This window comes from Eucyclogobius newberryi, unplaced genomic scaffold, assembly GCF_026437365.1.
Source record: "Eucyclogobius newberryi isolate DKJ021-1_F unplaced genomic scaffold, fEucNew1.0.hap1 SCAF_2, whole genome shotgun sequence".
NCBI classification, from domain to species: domain Eukaryota; kingdom Metazoa; phylum Chordata; class Actinopteri; order Gobiiformes; family Gobiidae; genus Eucyclogobius; species Eucyclogobius newberryi.
This window is the reverse complement of record NW_027315834.1, coordinates 41,523,213-41,543,309: the sequence shown is the minus strand read 5'-3', so window position 1 is coordinate 41,543,309 and position 20,097 is coordinate 41,523,213. Positions and strand designations below refer to the sequence as shown.

Here is a 20,097-nt window from a genome sequence, read left to right as displayed (position 1 = left end):
GCCATACAAATGTCTGATATTTCTGTGTCGTTTCATATTCTAAGTTGAAATGTGTTAAGGAATAGCATTGGTGTATTGTCTGATTCCATGATAATTATCGCAACAGCAAAACTCTGCACTGGTCTCGCACTTGTTGTGATAAGCCCTCTTATAATCTTGTCATATTGAATCATTAGGATGTTAGGGACGTGAGGGATAATGAGAGAGTACACATATTGACTGCATCGTAATAATAATGGTGTTCCGCTTTGGCCCGACACGCTACAAACAGGAACAGGACGAGTGCGGCGATCAATAATGCAAAGAGAGAATTCCCCTCAAGGAACAAGTGCCACTATCTTCAGATCCAGTCACGCTGCTGCCAAAAACAAGACAAACGTCAAACAGCGACTAAAATTAAATTGTAAACCGAAACAGTATTATTTCTATGCTAATCACGTTTCTCTTTCCGGCCTCACGGCAAAATGTGTTGTTATTTTATCTCCTAAAAACACATAATTAAGCTCAAGTTTCTCAACTCACAGACGCGTTCATGGTGCATTAGGCGAACTGTGCACAGCAGTTACATTGATCATAGAACCAGTCATGAATGATACATCAAATGTTATGATTCCTGTGAGACGAAACATAACAGTTTTCTGATTATTCCCCACGTGGGCACCAAACAATAGCGAAATCCTAATTTGCTTTCATTCATCTAGCCTAGCTTCAAACTTTCTGAACGAAAAGTAATAATATTGTCACATAAAGGGCCAGATAAAAAAAGTGTTTGTCACATAGTTTGTAATAATAGGACTGTTAGCCGTTGTGCACAGAGCTAGATGAGTGTTACTTTTGGTCCAAATAGATAATGGATAATGACTCTTTTGTGGTCCCAGCACACTATGATTCTTTCTGATAATGTATTTGAATGTGTAAAAGTTGTAACAGATATACACTGTTTAAGAAGCGACATTTCCCCTGCCACATTCTATTATTGTATCTGAAGCCGCTGAGAAAAGGCACTTCACTGTCTGAAATGAGGTGTTTTGCTTTTATATGAGCTGCACAGGGGTTAAAATGGTATAAGAAGCTATAAGGAAGACACACACGTGAACAGACAACAGTGATGGGCCGTTTAGTTCAGTTCCAGCTCCAAGAACTAACTCTTTGTAAAGAATGGAATGAGCTGATGCCCAGTAGATGTAGAGGGACATCTTTGGCTGCTCCTGCTCAGATCTGAGGACAGACAATGATCTATTATCACCTATTAGTTTTGGCTCCAATTGACAAAAATGTATATCTTGATATAGTTTTGAGAGTGTCCCGATGACAATATTATATTATCATTATGCCAATCCAGCAGAAATATGTTAAATCATACGTCTTTTAATGTACATTAGTTGAGGTTTGATTATCAGACAAATGTGAAATGTCTGTAATATAAAAAAACTAAATATAATATAATCATTGTACGCCTCTATTTGACCATTTACAACATACATTTTTAAAATGTTTGTTTTTAATCAGCTCTTTTTGTTGCATTTTGGCTATAAACTATATACTCAATATTACATTTTGCATATTTTCAAAACAACATTCACAATATCAACTAAATTTCAATATATTGCCCACCTCCATTGCCTCTAAAATCAAATAGCATAAGATCTTCAACAGAAAATAATAAGCAGTGCACACAATATTCCTCCATTAGAGACTGTGAATACAAGTCTACTTCTACTTCAACCCTTTTAGCGTAAGATGGATGTTATCAGAAGAAATCCCAAAGGGCAGGTCATTAAAGGGTTTTGTTTTCACCCTCCCCCTATCCCCGCCCACAGCACCGTACTCAGACAAATATCTGCGACTGCGTCATACAAGCGGGGTTAAAAAATGTCATGTAGCCATTTTCGAACAATGAAAATATGTCAAATAAGATATGTTTCTCGCTACGGTGAAATGACACTTCTGCAGTTTTGAACAGAAAGTTAATTGACCTGTTGCTGCGTTCATGTGCACCTCCGGAACTCGGGAAAACGTTTTTCCTTGTTGAAAAATGCACCAGTCGGGAAAGAAACGTGCCTAACTTCCACACTTGACATCACCTGCTCTGGAGACAGATTATTTGTGATTTTATCTTCAATGTGCAACAACAAATATGAGATAATATAGATCCGACACTACTGTAATTAATAACCAATGAAACATGAACTAGTAGGATGTTTTCCAAACCAAATCACGTTTGGAAAAGCTGGAAACAACATAATCTTACTGGTTACCTTTATTAAACACTGTTAAAGAGCGACTCGTGACATCATCATTTTCCAAGATAAAAATCACATGAACCCACACTTCACATCTCGAAAACCTGAAGACCACATGAGCACAGCACATAATATCTATGTAAAGTATTGATTTGCCTATAATACTAAATACCAGAAAAAAGCACATGATGTTTGTGAGCGCACTGATTTAAAATCTAGGTGTAAAACCATCCATCTGATTTAAGTTTGTGTTCAGTGGAGCCTCAGGTTTCTCCAGCTGGGCTCTATTACCTCCCTGAACCTCATGAATCGACCAGCAACATTCTTTACATCTGCATTGCACGGCTTTTGATCCACCGTGCTATTGATTTCCTGGAGAAGCTATAATTCCTCTCCTTCAAAATCCAGACCCCCCTCCCTTTCGTCTAATCTTGCCGTGGCCTGTTCCAAATCTCACCCCCGTAATTTGTTTTGCTTGTTTTTTTGCTTGTTCAGTGAAAAGGAATTTAAATTTACAGCTGCCCTCCGGCGCTGCAGATGTGAATATGAGGTCATTTTTTTTACCTGCCACTGTTTCTGCGTTTGCTGTTTTCCGTTCAACCAGAGGGCACCACATCCCGCCGTGCATATTTATGAAGGTCTGCTCACAATAAGTCATAACTTTTATTGTGTATTCCGTTTTTGCCGCCGACACTTGAGATGAATTGCCCAGGGTCAGGACGGGACGAAGAACACAGGAATACTCTTAACACTGCATCGATTGGACACATTAACATTATCTACAACAGCGGCTTTCCTTACAAATGACTCGACCAATCAGTATAAATAAATCCATAAATTATGCCTGCGTGCCTTTTGTATCTGGTTGTTTCATGTTCATTCAAAAAACACCAATCTACGGTTAAATCATTTGAGGTGATGTTACAGTAAATGTTGTACAACGTTAAACCCTTGTGAATGAATTGTGTCATTATTATGAGTTAGACATTAGTTTAGTTTCATGTGTATTGTGCTAAGTTGTAGATTTATTTGTGTTAGATTAAAGGTGCACACTATTTAATTCATCTGATAAGAAATAGATGCCGTTAGTGGCAGGTCAGGTCAGGAGAGGCAGCATCAAGGCATTTCTGAGCAATAGAAACACTCATCATGAAATGTTGAGTTAAAATACTCAGTGTTTTTTCCCCACCAAATCCTTCACATCATGTTTAGGGTCAGGGTTCAATGACAAAGTAACAGAAAAGTTACACAATGTACCGGTGTTTTGGTTTGAATCTGATAGTAAGTATAGTATAATATAGTATAGTACAACTTTTGTGTTTTATGTGAGTGTTTGTAATATGTTTTCTTTTTATGAGTTATAAACTCAGTTAAAGATAAAGTAAAGAGTTTGCTTTGAAGACAAATTTACCTCACAGATTTAGAGCACAGAACAGAAATATCTATAAAGAAAGACCTTGAAAAATGGAACCTTATTCCATATTTTAGTCTAAGCCAAAGGATTCAAACTATCAAAATGTTTTGCCAAGATTTCTCTTTCTATTCCAGACTCTGCCAAATGCATCCCCAACCGGCTGTTTGATGAGTGGAATAAAATATACTCCAGATTTATATGGCACGGTAAAAAAGACATTTTAGACACTAAAACTACCAAATTAAAAAACATGGTTGGGGTTTACCTGGTCTGAAAAATTAGTTTCAGCTCAAATCAGAGCGTTGCTGCACTGGTGTGACCCAGAATGTGAAGCTCAATGGAAAAATAGAGTGTAAAAAGTGTAAATTGATTGTAGTGTGGTGCCGGAGGTCCCTGTACAGGCCTTACTGGCAGATGACAAACTGAGTCCTTTGGAGGACAAGATAATCCCTGGGTAAAATCTGTGTTTACAACATTAAAAAAGATGATCAAAACTTATAAGTTAAACAAATATGTTGAAATCCTAAACTGGTTGGCACCGACCTGTCCGTCTGTGAGAGTCGGATCTCTCCTTCACTGGAACTCCTCCAGGTTTCTACGCTTTTTTCCCAAAGAGGTTTTTTTGTAGTTTTTCCTGGCCGAGAAGGAGAGTCTAAGGACAGAGGACCCTGGGACATCGTCCCTCGCCACCACAGACATTGTCTGACTTCATCGCCACCACAGACATTGTCTGACTTCATCGCCACCACAGACATTGTTGATTCATTTCTCCCTGTGGCCCTCAGAGGCAACTGTTGTTGTGATTTTGGGCCTTACAAAAATAAATTGATTTGATTTGATTTGATTTGATTTGATTTGATTTGACCTGAGATTTAAGATTTGGATAACAAAATGCATAAGACGTTTTTTTTTACTAGATTGTAAAAGAAAATCTAATGAAAATAAATGTTGTATGCTGAAGGAGTCCATTGGCTTAGAGAAATAAAACTTCTGTATTTACATATGAGAAGTTATCATAATCAGGAAATAAAACAATTAGCAATTATAACCCTCTGACTTCATCTTTATTAAGGCAAATAAATCAGAACTTTCAAGGGGAATAATATCTCAAGTATATAAATGCATTAATGATTTGGACAGCTAATCTACTAAATACACGGGAAAAAGAGGTTTTGACAGACGAGGAGTGGGACGCAATGGAGGACCACAAAGGCCCACGTTTGGAGGGGATTCAGTTGGAAGAATGTGACCTGTCAACACCATGTCAAAGAGCTCATTATTCACAGGGAGAGACAACGTGATTGCCAGGAGGAAAAACATCACCAAGTGTTCTGGGACAGTCCTGTTGCACACAAATATTGGACAGAAAATTAAAAAGGCACTGCAGAATTGTTTAAATACCACAATCACACTCAATTTCAGAACTATGTATCTTTGGAAAATACTCCTGACTAACATCATAACCGACATACACAAAATGGAAAAAAACAATCCCTTCTGAGCTCAATCTGAAATAGAAATATTTGACAGACAATGGGCACAATGGGACTATTATTTTGGACTGAAAATGCCTCAACCCTTCTTTTATTTGGATGCCACCCCTTTATGTTCTAATTTTATTCATTACTTATCCTGTGTTCTCTCTGGTCCCGCCCGGTTCTGTTTTTGTAGTTTCATGTTTGTGTGTGGAGAAATATAACCTTATACCCATATATCACTTTTTTCAAATTTGAATCAGCTCTTTATTACAAACAATATACTCAATATTAACATTTTGGATAGCTTCAAAAAAACATTCACAATATCATCAAACATAATATTACCCACCTCTAACTGACAAAATAGCTTTTTATAACATGTAGAAAGGTCTTTTCCCTAAATTAATTCGAATATCTAGCGGACTAAGGAACCAGTTTAAAAATACCCAGATTGTCTAAATATAGTGAGAAGAGCTTTTGTTGCTGAGGTGCGGCGGCATGTCCTCATCTCTCACCTGAGCACACTTTAGCACCAGAGCGATGGCTTTTCTGTGTTCCTCCGTCAAACGAGAGCATGTGCAGGAGGTGACTGAGGGGGCAGGTCTAATGCCTGTTTAATGAGATACACAGTGCCTTTGACTTCCTTTCAAACATTATACTACATCCACCCACAGCACCATTGGCTTCCACTGAGCATAAACACATGGCCCGCTGCCTCTGATGTAGCTGCCACGCTCGGAGGTGTCATCTTTGCGCTCGTATCTTCAAAGTGCATGTGTCGCCGCGCCGTGTCCCCTGGTTTCCTTATTTCCTTAACAGCAACAAATCCATGCATTGACTGCCTTCCAGACCGAATCAGCTGAAAGGACTAACGATTGAGTGGGTAAATGTGCGGGATCGCGGGGAGCCACTGTCTAATTGCTTACATGGAGAGTGTGTGTGTCTGCGGGGACGTTGTTAACCTTCGCACATGGCACAAGGGTCTCTGCTCCTTCAGTTATGTAAAGCCCAGAGGGATGAGTCAAACAGCTGGAGCGAGAGCTGCGCAAACCCACCGCAGACAAATGGGATTAGGGAAACAAAAAAAGGTCAGCGGAAAGTATCCAATATGCTTCCTAATGAGTGCTTCTGTTGCAACTGGACGGAGGGTAAGGTCATCAGAGAGAGTCTGTATTCAAACATAAAGTCAATAGGGCAGTGTGCATTTGTAACAACTCTCAGCGGAACATGATACACAAACATGTTATTGAAAGAACACAAGCCAAATGCAGGTAATTATTTAAGTGCACTATGTGAGCTAGTTTTTTCTCTTAGAGGGGCCACTACCTGCTTGTCTCCATGGAAATGTTCCACATAATAGCATTTAACTTATAACAGGTGACTCATCAGGTCAAGTCAGATGTGTGGAGAGGTGAATGCAAATGTCGTATGTTTTGCCATTATTATTATTATCATTTTTTAGCATAAAAATACAAACAATTGACTCACTCCATAATGGATACTTTTTCTGTCATTCTGTGGAACGATCACGGGAAAGCACAAACATCATGGAGACAAGCAGGACAGTTACGTGGTGCACCTTAAATATCTATAAAAGATGTAAGGTCTAATGCACTTTTTTGTACTCTGAAAGTTGTTCCAGGCTTGGTGTTGGCAAGTCCGGCCGGTACAGCCATAGCGAGTCTGCGCTAAAACTGTTCATCTGCCAACAGTTTCTCTTACTATCACCGGATTCACACAGATAAAGTCATTCATGAAGTTACAATAACTGCATTGCTGTTCCTGTGTGTTTTAGTGTTTACTGGTTTTTAAATGACTTACTGGTCTTGGGCCTTCTTTTCTTTCAGAACTGCTTTTACCAAATGAACTCTGGCGGCCGCTGGTGCTTCCTCAACTGGTTCATCTGTACTCATGTGCTTTAGCTTCATGTGTGTGTGTGTTTGTGTATTTGTGTTGGTGTGTCTGTGGACAGGATGTTTTACCGAGCAGGTCTGGTGGTTGTATTACTGAGTATCCTCTCAAATGCCCCGCCCACTCACATCATTAAGATAATGAATGTACTTCACTTCACCTGAGCTTCCTCAGACTGTGAACTCAGCAGAGTTTATGCATGAACTCTTTCACTCTGTCTTCTTCTTCCATTTCATCCTCTAACGTTTCTAAAAGTCAGAGTCCCAACATTGATTAGTTTTCATGTTTTACTCCCAGCATCATGTCATCTCCATCAATAATATAATATCTTTATCACAGAGCAGTGGTTCTCAAAATCGTGGTGCTGTTACCAAAAGGTAGACGATTATATATAGTAAGATGAAGATATTGACACTAGTTACATGGTGTTGGACAATTTCCTAGTAACATATTCCTTCTAACTTCACTGCGGTGATTCCTGAGTCACTCCTGTCCAGACTTTTCACTGAACACAAAATGCCAAATAAACTGGACAAGCACCTCGTATATAACGCTCCAGCCTTCACTACTGGTCGCTCCACATCCACGACTTGTTCTCCATCATTTACTTTCATGAATGAGTAATGCAGGACGTGCTCTGCTCTCACTGGAAAATGCACTTTACAAATGACACAATAACAGCCTCTACAAACAATAGGCCTAATGGTGTTTGTTTACTCCTTTAATGGAACTTAGAATTGTATTTACCGGTATGTTTTTCAGCTTCCTTGTTTGTAAGTGACATTTTAAGGACTTTTGACAAGTAAAAAGACACAATATTGTGTTTTGAATTGTTCATTTCAATGGCGACGATCCTACTAATTCATCAGTCTGACAATGTACTATACACAGCGAGAGAAAGAAGGTTTTATAGTGGCCCATAAATCAGCCCAACATTTAAGAAACAGTTTAATAAATCATTGAAATATCAGACCTGAGCGCATTTCTATTCATGCCTCTGATTTTGGTGACTGCTTAATTGATCGCAAATGTCAGTCAAAAACTAAAATACTAGACAGAAGGTATAAGATCGTGTTTATTACTATATTTTTTATTGTTCCATCCTGTGTAAAACCTAGAAGAGCATTTTTGGGGTTCAGTATTCATCGTGCAGACTTATTGTTTATATTGTTGAATTATTTGTTTGTAGTACAACACGATTTGAGGCGCAGAGAGTTCAGTGGCTCTATATGAACTCTATATTATATAGAGTGTTTATTTTTCCATTATTATTATTATTAGTATTATCTTGTCTTACGCTAGCTGTTTTTATTTTATATTTTATATTTTATTTTTATTTTACTTGTATCTTTATTTATTTTTCCCCTCCATCCCTTGTTGGGAAATGGGAGGTTTTGTCCATAGGAGTTTTTGTTTATAAGAGTTCTTCCTATAAGTGATCTGTTCTTTTCCTCTGTATCTACCTCTGTATCTACCTGCGTTGCAACAATGAAATTTCCCCATGTGTGGACAATAAAGGATTATCTTATCTTATCTTATATTATGATGGCATTTCCGAGAGTTTTCTGGCCTTATCCCGCTTTAAAGTTATTGTGTCAGTGGCATGAAGTAGTTTCAATATTATCGTGATGTTTTCTGTGCTGCTGATTTAATCACTCGACCATCGGGCAGCACAGGCACTTTTCAAATAGCCATTTTATGTTTTCACTTGCCAGATTCTCGCACAATTGAATTTCCTCTGCATATGATGGTAATACTTTTTTGGTGACGTTGAGGAGGACTCTGGACTTTCCCTCTAACTCGCTCCACAGCGCACTAGACAGCTGCAAGAACTCGTACAGCAACTGTGACATGAAATCCTCTTTGCAACGTCTCCAGTTCGCTCGTATTGAAATCAAACCTTGAGGCCGAGCCGTTTAAATATCTGATAACTCAATGTGCGGATGGTTCAAAGTGAATGAGATGCTGCTAATGAGCTGGACTCTGCGATGCTAATGTGAAAGTCGGTTCTGCTGAGAGTGCAGAGGAGCCCTGTCTGAGGCAAATGAAATAAAAGCATGTAAAACCAGTGGAAGTGGATGGAGCTCCTCAGAGACCCTGATCAATGTCTGCTTCATCAACGCTGGGCTCTTGACTTGTTTATTCCCTGCATTGATCTGAAGTGCTGCTCCTGTGGGCATGAGTTTTGTACACGCTCGGCCGTGGGAGAGTCAGCGTTCAACCCCGAGAAGAGCCGGGAAAAGACCAGACTGTGGTCGAGTGCTTTTTTATGTATGAATATAAGAACCACTTAATGTCTTATAAATGCACGCTATTCATCCCTAAAATATTCAGCTTTAATGCATGTTGGATTTAATATGGATATCGTCTATTTCAGAGCTATGAATAGTGATATCAGCAAGTCCATGAAAAGCTGTTTTAACAAGATTTTGCTGTCTTGATCTTAGGAACATTTAATAGCACAGAAGTCAAAAATAGCACAGACCAGCCAAGACCGTAAAGCTCACATGTGAAGAAATGAATAACCAGTGAGAATAATACAGACTCAGATATTGAGTGGTCTTTTGAGGCAGTCGCACAAAATTCAATATTGCACCTGACATGCAGTCCAGATGGTAGAAAAAGCTTCAGTTGTCGTCATGACTGTTTCTGAAGCTTTTTCTACAAGTTTGTATGGTTTATGCACATGAAATCATTACTAAAAAACATTTTATTTTGTTTTTGAGATGAATTAATATGAGAAAATCACCTAGTCTCAAAAAACTATGAACTATGAACAGAAAACAGTTTAATGAATCACTGTTCTGAAAATATATATGAATTTAAAAATGTGGTGCCAGGACAACAAATTTCAGCACAAAACATCTTTAGATTTACATTTTTATCTGGAAATGTTCACTGGACCACAAATAATGACTGTAACGCAATAGCAAAGGCTGCAATGATTGAGATAATAGAATGTCCTCAGCAAAAAACAACAACAATGTCTTTATAAAAATACAAAAAATACAAATTGCTTCAAAAACAAGTATTGATACAAGATACTCTGTTATACTACTCTGTCTATATCCAAACTAGTTCAAGGATTATTGTCTTGAAATGCTTTATATTATCATTGTGGTGTCAAAATTGGTATCAACCTTTTCCTGAGGATCAAAATCAAGTACAACATTTTTAGCATTGTGTATTTTGACATAAATGCTTGGGATTCATGTATTAGTTTAGCTGTTTTAATCTGCTTTCAAACGTTACAGCTTCTGGATGTTTTTCAAATGTTCTCTGTGAATTAAATGCAGATCGAAAAACATACACCAAAAAATTTAGACACAACTGCAATAAAGTAGAATTTGTTATTTTTCCCCTCCAAATTTGTGCAGTTCTGCCACACATTTAGACTGGTTTTCTCCATTTCCTTAACTTGAGCATCAGTTTGACTTTAATGAGAAGCCGTCAGCCAAATAGTACTTCAATACTGCGCTTTTGTACGAATCATGAAAGAGGTTCGTGCTTTTACCACCAATGTCCTCGCGGTTCTTTGGGGTTATATAATGGAACACTTTCTGGGAAGGAGAAAATAGCCCCAAAGCTCATTTGGATTAAATTTCAGTGAAACATTTAGCACATCGTCTGATTAAAGCCGGCTGCTTTTGTGTGGATGAATGGGCCGTGGCTTAGAGAGCAGCGTGTTGCTTTTAGACGTTCAGATCGGTCATGGCTTCCTGGAAACTTTAAAAATAAGGTGGAAGGGATGGGAAGCATTGTTGACGCCTAGAAAATACTAAATTAAACGGATGACAATTTTTAAAAAGCTCAATCTGGTTCAAGAGTAGATCACGTGTGTCAGGCATAGCGGTGACTCATGCGCATTAATTAGTGCTGAGAAGTAGAATACAGTTAACCCAGCTACGCCACAAGCTCCGCGTCTCCCAACTCTCCAGAGCCAATGCGACATGAATCTGCCACGCTTTGGAAGAGCTCTAACCAGCCACCTTTCTTCTCTCACTCACAACTGGGCAATTCAAGTAGCCTGAGCTGCACGAGAGACCAAAGCAGCATCTATTTTGTATTTATTTACAAATTAAGTGATCAAAAAGAAGAAGACACATTTTAAAAGTATTCAACTTTTTTTAAAAATTCAAATAAGCAAAGGAATAGACTCCAATCACAAAAGCGGTAACAGTTTTTTCTTCAACCTAAAATCCAATAATAAACTCTTTGTTTGTTGAGATTAACAGCAGAGATCCACATGTGGCATGGATTAGCTGTGATATAATGTGACTTTAACCAAAGATAACGTCTGTGCCGCCAGCATAAAGCAGAAGGACTGCCGTGACAAATGCACTCCATAGATGAGCTATACATTCACTGCTGATTTGATTTGATTTGATGTGACAAACTGAAGAAAAGGGAAAACTAAATGCATAGAAACAGTTACATTACGTAACAGTATATGACGGGGGAGTGCGCCTGACTCTGCAGTACAGCTATACTATGTCAAACTGTGGTTATGAAACCAGCATTAAAATGCAGGGCTCCAGCACTGGGCTTGATAGTGGGGAACAGATCTGTCTCCAGCTCCTCAGAGGGAAGACTGCCTCACTTTGTCAACTCTACACATGGAAATATCATCACAGAGTCATCTAAATCAAATGTCTTACTTAAAGGTGCACTAGGTAACTTTTCAGGTGGAGGGTTGGCCACATGCAGCAGTAAACTTATCTATCTCTCTCTTTTTTAAATACATTTTTTCAATTACAGGTGTTTATGCAGGAAAAACGTATATTCTGATCCACCCTGAGCAGGGTGGCTTCTCCACAGATCTGACCTGTAACTTGGCCTGTCTCTCATATCTCCTTTGGAGCTATGGAGATATGTTTAATGCCATAATGTGGAACATTCCAGGCAATGCAATAACAACTCCATGAGACAAGCAGATGGCGGAGTGAAAAGTTAAAAGAAGCTGGTTCTTAAAGAAGAAGACGTTTGGAGCTTTTGTCTGTTTAATAATGTATGACACCTGTGGATCATACCTTGTATTCTGTTAAATTGCAGTATTGATAAAAAAAAAACAAGTGTGCGTACTTCTGACTTGAAAACCATGGCACTGATTTCCTCCGGCCTCATTACGTTGCCTTTGGAGAGCTCCAGTTTCCGACAGCAAACAGTCGATTTAAAGAAAAAATGGTGCCAAAATGGTTATGCGACGCTGCCGAATCCGACGTTACAAATAAAGATCACTCAAACGTGCAGGAATCACTCTAATTGTGATTAAATGAGAAGGAGATACATTCATAATATGGATAAAAGCTCCTAAAAGTCAATTTTGCACAATATTATATATTTATGACTCAATAGATATTCTTATGTCCTGTAATTTTGTAATACCTGCTCTGCCCTGAAGAAGTCTCTGGATATCTCTGGTCCGCCCCCTCATGCACCTGATGTGGCAGCAAGGAGTCTTTAATTATTCACACTGAGGATATGCTGTATCTGTGCTGGTGTTAGAATACTCCAGTCAGGAGAAAATGATACAACACAACTAAATAGTGCTTTTATTGCCTCATTCATGGAGCCAGTGGTTGACCTTGTGGGTGAAGCAGAGATGAAGCGCTGCCGAGTCAAAGTCAGGCAAACCTCAGGGCGATCTGACGATGACAACTGGGTGACATTTTTATGTAATGCCACGTGGCTCTTATGATGCACTCACTGTACTCCAGTGTAAAACAGGTGTGGGAGGTTCAGAGGGAATTTATAGAGGCAAAAAATGTTGACATGCGTCACCCTGCGACAAAATAATGAAATGAGATTAAGCACTTGATGTGTTAACACAGCATTATTGCGTTAACACGTGCCCAGTACTAAAACAACTTTGAGATTGAGATATTATTTTTGCCTGTCATTGGCAGAACGGCTTTCCTTCATCTGTGCGAGAGTGTAATCAGACAATTAGGGGTGTAGTCTTTAGTGATCAGGTGCGTGTAGGAATACCGTAACTTCTAAATATTTACATTTCTATTGGATTGCTGATGAGATGCTCCCTCTGCTAGTGATTGTTTGTCTGTCTGTTTTTAGCTGTATTTTAACTTTTATATGGGTCATTTATAGATGATCTGCACACTGTGAACCTGCTGTGATGCTGCCTTTGCCCAGCGATGACAGATGAACATGAGCTTGTAGTTATCTCTGGTCTGTGCATTATAATTATTGTGCAATATCTTCTTTGTCAAATAAACACATTTACATATTTTTGTCAATATCTCCTACTTGCAAAGCTGAATTCACATTATGCTTGACAAAAATGCATGCCACAACAAATGACAATACAGCTCTTTATGTTGTTAAGGCACAGCAGAGCTACAGCTAATACAGTTTAGGTGATTTCTGTTTCGGACCATAAAAGGATCATGTGCACATTTTGGATATATGAGCTTAAAAACGAGTGATAGGGGATTAAGACTGAAGTAAATGAATAGAGTTTGCTTGGTGAAAGTTTCCACAGTGATTAGCTGTCAGGATTGAGTTCAAATACAGCTTTTACGGCTTTGGAAAGTTTCCAAACCAAATTTAGTTGTGTCATTAAAATCTTCAGAGGAATTCAGAGTCTGACACAAGTTCTCAGGGTTTAGAGCATTTGAGGAAGAAGTACTAATGTTTGTTACTTTATAAAAGTACAGCTGCAGGGGGGAAACCTCAAGTAAAAGTGTAAGTAGCATTCAAAAATCTACAAGAATTTAAGTAAATGTTTAAAGATGTGTACTTAAAAGCAAAAAGTAAAAGTATTTCACACAGATTTATTGGTGATTTTGATGAAGAATTGTGCTGATTTTTGGTCAACAGTAGCAATTTGAATTTGTTTCCTACCTTTTTTAGGTATGTTTATGTATATATTTTTGCTCAAAGCCAGCACTTCAGACCTTTGTGCAGAATGTCACCATGAACATGCTAAAAATAACCCCTCCCAACCAAGTACTTCTTCCTTTTCAGTCTAGTTAAAAAAATGTAGTGGGGTAGAAAGTACAGATACATGCTCTCAAGTATAGTTCAGATAAATACAACCCTAAATCATTTGCATAGTGCAGTACTTTTACTATACTTTTGTTACCATCGCTGGTTTGGAGTGAGAAAGGTCAGCATGGTGGACCACTGCACTGAAGCTCCAACTGAACAATATCAATGTTTGGTGTCTGTCTCATATAATCACATTTCCTCTAAATGACAAAACATGTTGTAATGCCACCTAAAAAAACATTTTGGACTAGCTGCTATCCGTTCATTATTACTGTCCAATCTGCACACTTTCAATCTTTTAGAAGACTTTAATAATGACATGTCAGCTTTATCATTTTAAAGGACACATAATACACAATTTCATTTATTTTTTAGCTCAGCTTCACCATGTTCATCAGCCCCTTTTGACCTCTGTCAGATAAAAGAATCTCCGGCTTTATGTTGGGCCTTCATTATAATTTCTAGCTTTTGATTTTGCATTCATTCAACATTAATCGCCACAAAAATGTGTCAAAGCCAGAAATCCTTCAAAAACAGTAATTATACTAGCAGCCACTGTCTATAAGTTGACTGATGGTTTTGTTTGAATACAGTTTTCTGACCCACTGCTGTTTTCGGGTCAGGCATCAGGCATCTCCACTTTGAAGCCAGTCACACTAAAACTCCTCAGACTCGCTGCTGTTCTGGCGACTAGAGCAGGTTCACTTGTGTCTCAGTAAACGCTGTTGATGTTTTCATAATCTCCATGACTGAAGGCACAAACAGCCGAGTGTCTTTACAGAAGGAGCTGCTGCAGTTTCTCTGAAGAGCTTTGCAGCAATTATTTCCTCACAGTGAAGATGAGTAATCAAATAGCATCTGCAACCAAGTCCAATCTATTTGGAATGTGCTGGAAGTGCAATTTTAGCACAGGGGGAGAGAAATATGAGCCTGATTAATCTGAAATTCAACTGCAATTACAATAACGTTAGTGACTCCTCTGCACTTTTTGTAATACTGTATTACTCATCAACTGTATCGCCCAAGAAAGCTGCTGGAAGAATACTCAGAGATATGAGCCCATCTGATAAGTTATGAAATGTGACACTACAGCGAGGGATACATAGAAATAATATCTGCAGTAATAAAGTTTCAATTAATACACATGGTATATTAAAAAAACAAAAACAACATTATTATGACAATAACCTTTGCTTAAATAGTGTTCGCAGAAAATCCACAATCAATAATTTGTCAGTTTGATGAGCTCAAATCGATTCAAAGCGTAGAGAGATATGTGGTTTGTAATAGTGCAGCTTTGCAGTCATTCCACCTCCCCCTGTTTTTGTCTCTGTCAGACAGTGTTTCCCCAGAGCCTCGGCTCAAACTGCAGAACGCGTTGTGTGTGTGGCAACTGTTGAACAAAATGGACTCTCACAAGGAGAGAAGTAGAAGAAGAGGAAAAACAAGCCTAAAGGAGAAGACGAGAAGGAGAAATCAATGGAAAATACATTTTGAAATGGTGAGGCAAAGTGTTTTTCTGTTTTTATTTTTTGTTTCTAACAGCAAAAATGTTATAACGCTAGGCAATTAGATTCTGATGAGAAAATCAATAAACTGTTCATTAAGAACATTACCAAGCAACATCTCCAAATGTTCTGACATAATTTAATTTAAGATATTAACAATAGACCTTCAAGTACCGCTGCGCAATATTAAAAATAATTATGTCATTTTAAATCCAGGAGATGATTCAAGAAATACAAGGCTAAGTGGACTGGAGGTGGTGAGCATTACCTCAAACTCTGCAGTTGGTTTTTGACTTTAGGTCCCCGCATATGTTGATATACTTCCATGAGATTCCAATGCCTTGAAGGAGCTTCAGGAGAACTTTTTTGTTTAGTCAATAATTTCCATCCATCCATCCATTTTCTTCTACTCATCTGGGGCCTATTTGCAGATTGACTATTCATGGTTTAGATTATTTCCACTAATTTAGCAAAGTAATTAAGTTAATTATGTTCTTCACGGGACTCGCAGTATAAATATGTCAAGGTGGAATGGTTTTGCAGGCTCTAAGGGCACATGCTTTTGTTCACTGTTGCTGAGGTTAAATGAATGCATCTTTTGGACATGCATTTAATTTGCTGTATAAAGCTTAATCTTGACAATGCTCCAGTGTTTGATTTGTTTGATTTTAGTAAAGCTTAAGTTGTTTTTCTGGACAAATCCTCTCTACAGCCAGAATGCAGTCCATTGTAGACCGGTGTGGAGCAAAGACAGCCAGTTGTGGATGGGATTTTATGAGTAGCAGGGGGTGAAAGCGTCTCAGGATGAGTGCAGTGATCACCTCAGACAGGGACAAACTACTCTGTTCCTGACAGTAATCCTTAGCTACTGCCATCTTGTTGCACAGTGTGCCTAGGAAAACAAAAATCTGTAACATCATCAAGACCCCGTTTATCACCGGAAATGTACTACTGTAGAAGTTGGTTAATCTTAGTTTATATTTTGTTGCATTGCTATGATAATAAATGTTAGCCTATATTTAGACAGTATTAACAAGTCTAATTTCCACCCGCCCAGGTGTTACATTTTAGGATCAGACAGTCCCGCACACAAAGCCTGTGTTCTTGAAAGCTTCAAAGGCTTGTCTGGTCCAGAGGGCTTGAGTACAGGGAATCTTAGCGAGATGTAAACGTCGCAAAAGTTTGTTGTTGCAAGTTATCGCTGGTTTTAAGTGTAGATAAGGATCAAAGTCCATAACTTTGCTCTTCTTAAAGTATCTTTTTAATTTTCAAGTTCAGTTTTGTGTGCTTTTATCATGACTATCTAACAGATAAGTCATGTGACGGAAGCTTATGAATACACTCCTGAGCGACGCACTCAGAACGAGATCAAGCTGGCCTGTGACAGTGTCATTAAATTATTTTTATTGCATTAATTCAATTGAGTTAAAAAAAAAAAAGTATCATTAAGAGCACCTTTAAGTATGAAATCAACAATAAATCATTTTGTAAATAAAAATAAAGTAATATCTTGAATTTAATTTGTTATTACACTCTTTCTGCATTTTTAAGTGGTCATAACGTCATTTGACACGGTAAATCTATATGAAACAAGAGATGGAACGCTATACTGTGAAACATTTAACTTGATTTCACATTTGCTAGTATTGCAGAATATTGTGCAAATCTACTTTGAAGTCTGGGTCTACACCAAATGCTGTTGTGTTGTCTCTGCTGCAGCAGAGAAAACAGTGAGAGACAAAGTTAGCTAATGAGCACATTGAGAGAGTCTGCGTGTTGTGCCTGTGTGGAGTGTTATTTCCAAACCAGAGTGGGAAGTGAACTCAAGCTGTCAAAAAAGCTTTCAATCTGGGCTAATTGTTGAGGGAGACAGAGACTGGAGATCTTCATTAGAGGTTTTCTCAAAACTTCACCTGTTACTTTATCAGAGAAGAGAGAGCAATGTATTTGTTTTATAAGAAGAGATTGTGATCTGTGTTGTCTTAATTCTGTATTGATATTTGAATTAGTTTTAATAAGACAAAATAAATCGAATCAAAATTGTGATTAAATAAAATAAAATAAATGTTTGTAGTTTTGGTCCGAAATTACAGCAGCGTTTGCCTGGAAGGGCGACAGATTAAAAAAGTTCAAAGGGACTTGGACTTGTGGATCTGGAGAAGGCTTTCGACCGTGTCCCTCGGAGTGTCCTTTGGGGGTGCTCCGGGAGTACGGGGTCCGAGGCCCTTTGCTCAGGGTCCGGTCCCTGTATGACCGGAGCAGGAGCTGTGTTCGCATTGCCGGCAGTAAGTCAGACCTGTTCCCAGTGCATGTTGGACTCCGCCAGGGCTGCCCTTTGTCACCGGTAATGCTCATTGTTTTTATGGACAGAATTTCTAGGCGAGGTCAAGGGTCGGAGGGTGTCCCGTTTGGGGACCACAGGATCTCATCTCTGCTGTTTGCAGACGATGTTGTCCTGATGGCTCCATCAAACCCAGACCTGCAACATGCACTGGGATGGTTTGCAGCCGAGTGTGAAGCGGCTGGGATGAGAATCAGCACCTCCAAATCCGAGGGCATGGTTCTCGACCGGAAAAAGGTAGTTTGCCCTCTCCGGGTGGATCCTTGCCCCAAGTGGAGGAGTTCAAGTATCTCGGCGTCTTGTTCACGAGTGAGGGAAGGATGGAGCGTGAGATTGACAGGCGGATCGGTGCAGCGGCTGCAGTGATGCAGTCGCTGCATCGGACCGTTGTGGTAAAGAAGGAGCTGAGTCAAAAGGCAAAGCTCTCGATTTACTGGTCAATCTACGTTCCTGCCCTCACCTATGGTCATGAGCTTTGGCCCTAAATTGGTTATGGTCCTATCTGGAAGACAGGAAGTAGGGGTGCCCCAAGAGTCAGTCCTGGGTCCCCTTCTGTTCAACCTCTACATGCTGCCGTTAGGTCAGTTGATAAGCAGTGAAAATGTGTCCTATCACAATTATGCAGACGACACTCAGATCTATGTTTCACTGTCGGCAGGTGAATATGGACCAGTGGATTCACTCTGTCACTGCATCCAACAGATCAGCATGTGGATGCAAATCAACCTTCTCCAGCTGAACTCAAACAAGACTGAAATCATCGTTTTTGGCCACAGAAACAAAGAGAAAGTGTTAGTGGTCACCTCCAGAGTCTCAATCTAAAACCTACAAATCAAGTTAGAAATCTGGGGGTAATAATGGACTCAGACTTGAACTTTAACAACCAAGTCAAATCAATAACATCAGCAGCTTTTTACCATCTAAAAACATTGCCAAAATCAAAAGCCAAAAGTACAGTGTCTAAATCAGATTTAGACAGACTTATCCATGCGTTTGTCTCCAGTAGATTGGACTACTGTAACGGCCTGCTCACTGGCCTCTCCAAACGAGCTGTAAAACAGCTGCAGTACATCCAGAACGCTGCTGCTCGGGTCCTGACTAGAACCAGGAAGTACCATCACATTAGTCCTGTTCTCAGGTCTCTGCACTGGCTCCTGTGGTTCAGAGAATAGACTTAAAAGCAGCTCTGCTTGTGTACAAGTCTCTACATGGCCTAGCACCAAAGTACATGTTAGTGCCATATGAACCATCTCGGACTCTGAGGACCTCAGGGACCGGCCTCCTGCTGGTGCCTGAGTCAGGACTAAACATGGACCAGCCTCCTGCTGGTGCCAGAGTCAGGACTAAACATGGACCGGCCTCCTGCTGGTGCCCAGAGTCAGGACTAAACATGGATCGGCCTCCTGCTGGTGCCAGAGTCAGGACTAAACATGGACCGGCCTCCTGCTGGTGCTAGAGTCAGGACTAAACATGGACCGGCCTCCTACTGGTGCCAGAGTCAGGACTAAACATGGACCGGCCTCCTGCTGGTGCCCAGAGTCAGGACTAAACATGGACCGGCCTCCTGCTGGTGCCCAGAGTCAGGACTAAACATGGACCAGCCTCCTGCTGGTGCCCAGAGTCAGGACTAAACATGGACCGGCCTCCTGCTGGTGCCAGAGTCAGGACTAAACATGGGGAATCTGCTGTTCAGTTTAATGGAGCTAGAACAGTCTTCCTGAAGATGTGAGACAGGCTTCTACTCTGGCAATGTTCAAATCTATGCTTTTGTTTAGCTGTGCATATGGCTAAAATTATTTTCTTTGCACTCTTCTCTTGATTTTAATTATTTTTTTCCTGTTGTGTGCAGCACTTTGAATTGCCTTGTGTACAAATTGTACAAATAAACTTGCCTTGCCTTAATTTTGGTAAGTGTGAATAAAACATTAGTTGAGCCTGGATATGTTTTTATTCTGCTTAGACCCCCGTGAAGGCCTGCACTGGCCATGATTATTAAAAAGACTACTGTTTACATTTTGAAGATTATTTAAAATGTAAACACTTATTAAATTCCTGACACATTTTCATTGTAGTTCCTTTTTTATATTATTTGTTATAGGTTAGACAGTTAGTTGTAAGCTCCTAACCCGTTTTACATCCTTATAATAAATATAAAACAGATACATTTTCTTTCTTTTCCTTTTGCTGTTTGCTT

At 39.3% G+C, this 20,097-nt stretch overlaps 1 protein-coding gene across 1 annotated transcript in view; it reads right to left on the bottom strand.

Moving 5' to 3' along the window:
• The window catches only part of lrrc75bb (leucine rich repeat containing 75Bb), a 32,299-nt gene that overhangs the window by 2,047 nt on the left and 10,155 nt on the right, over positions 1–20,097 (bottom strand). The gene's annotated exons all lie outside the window — the stretch shown is intronic.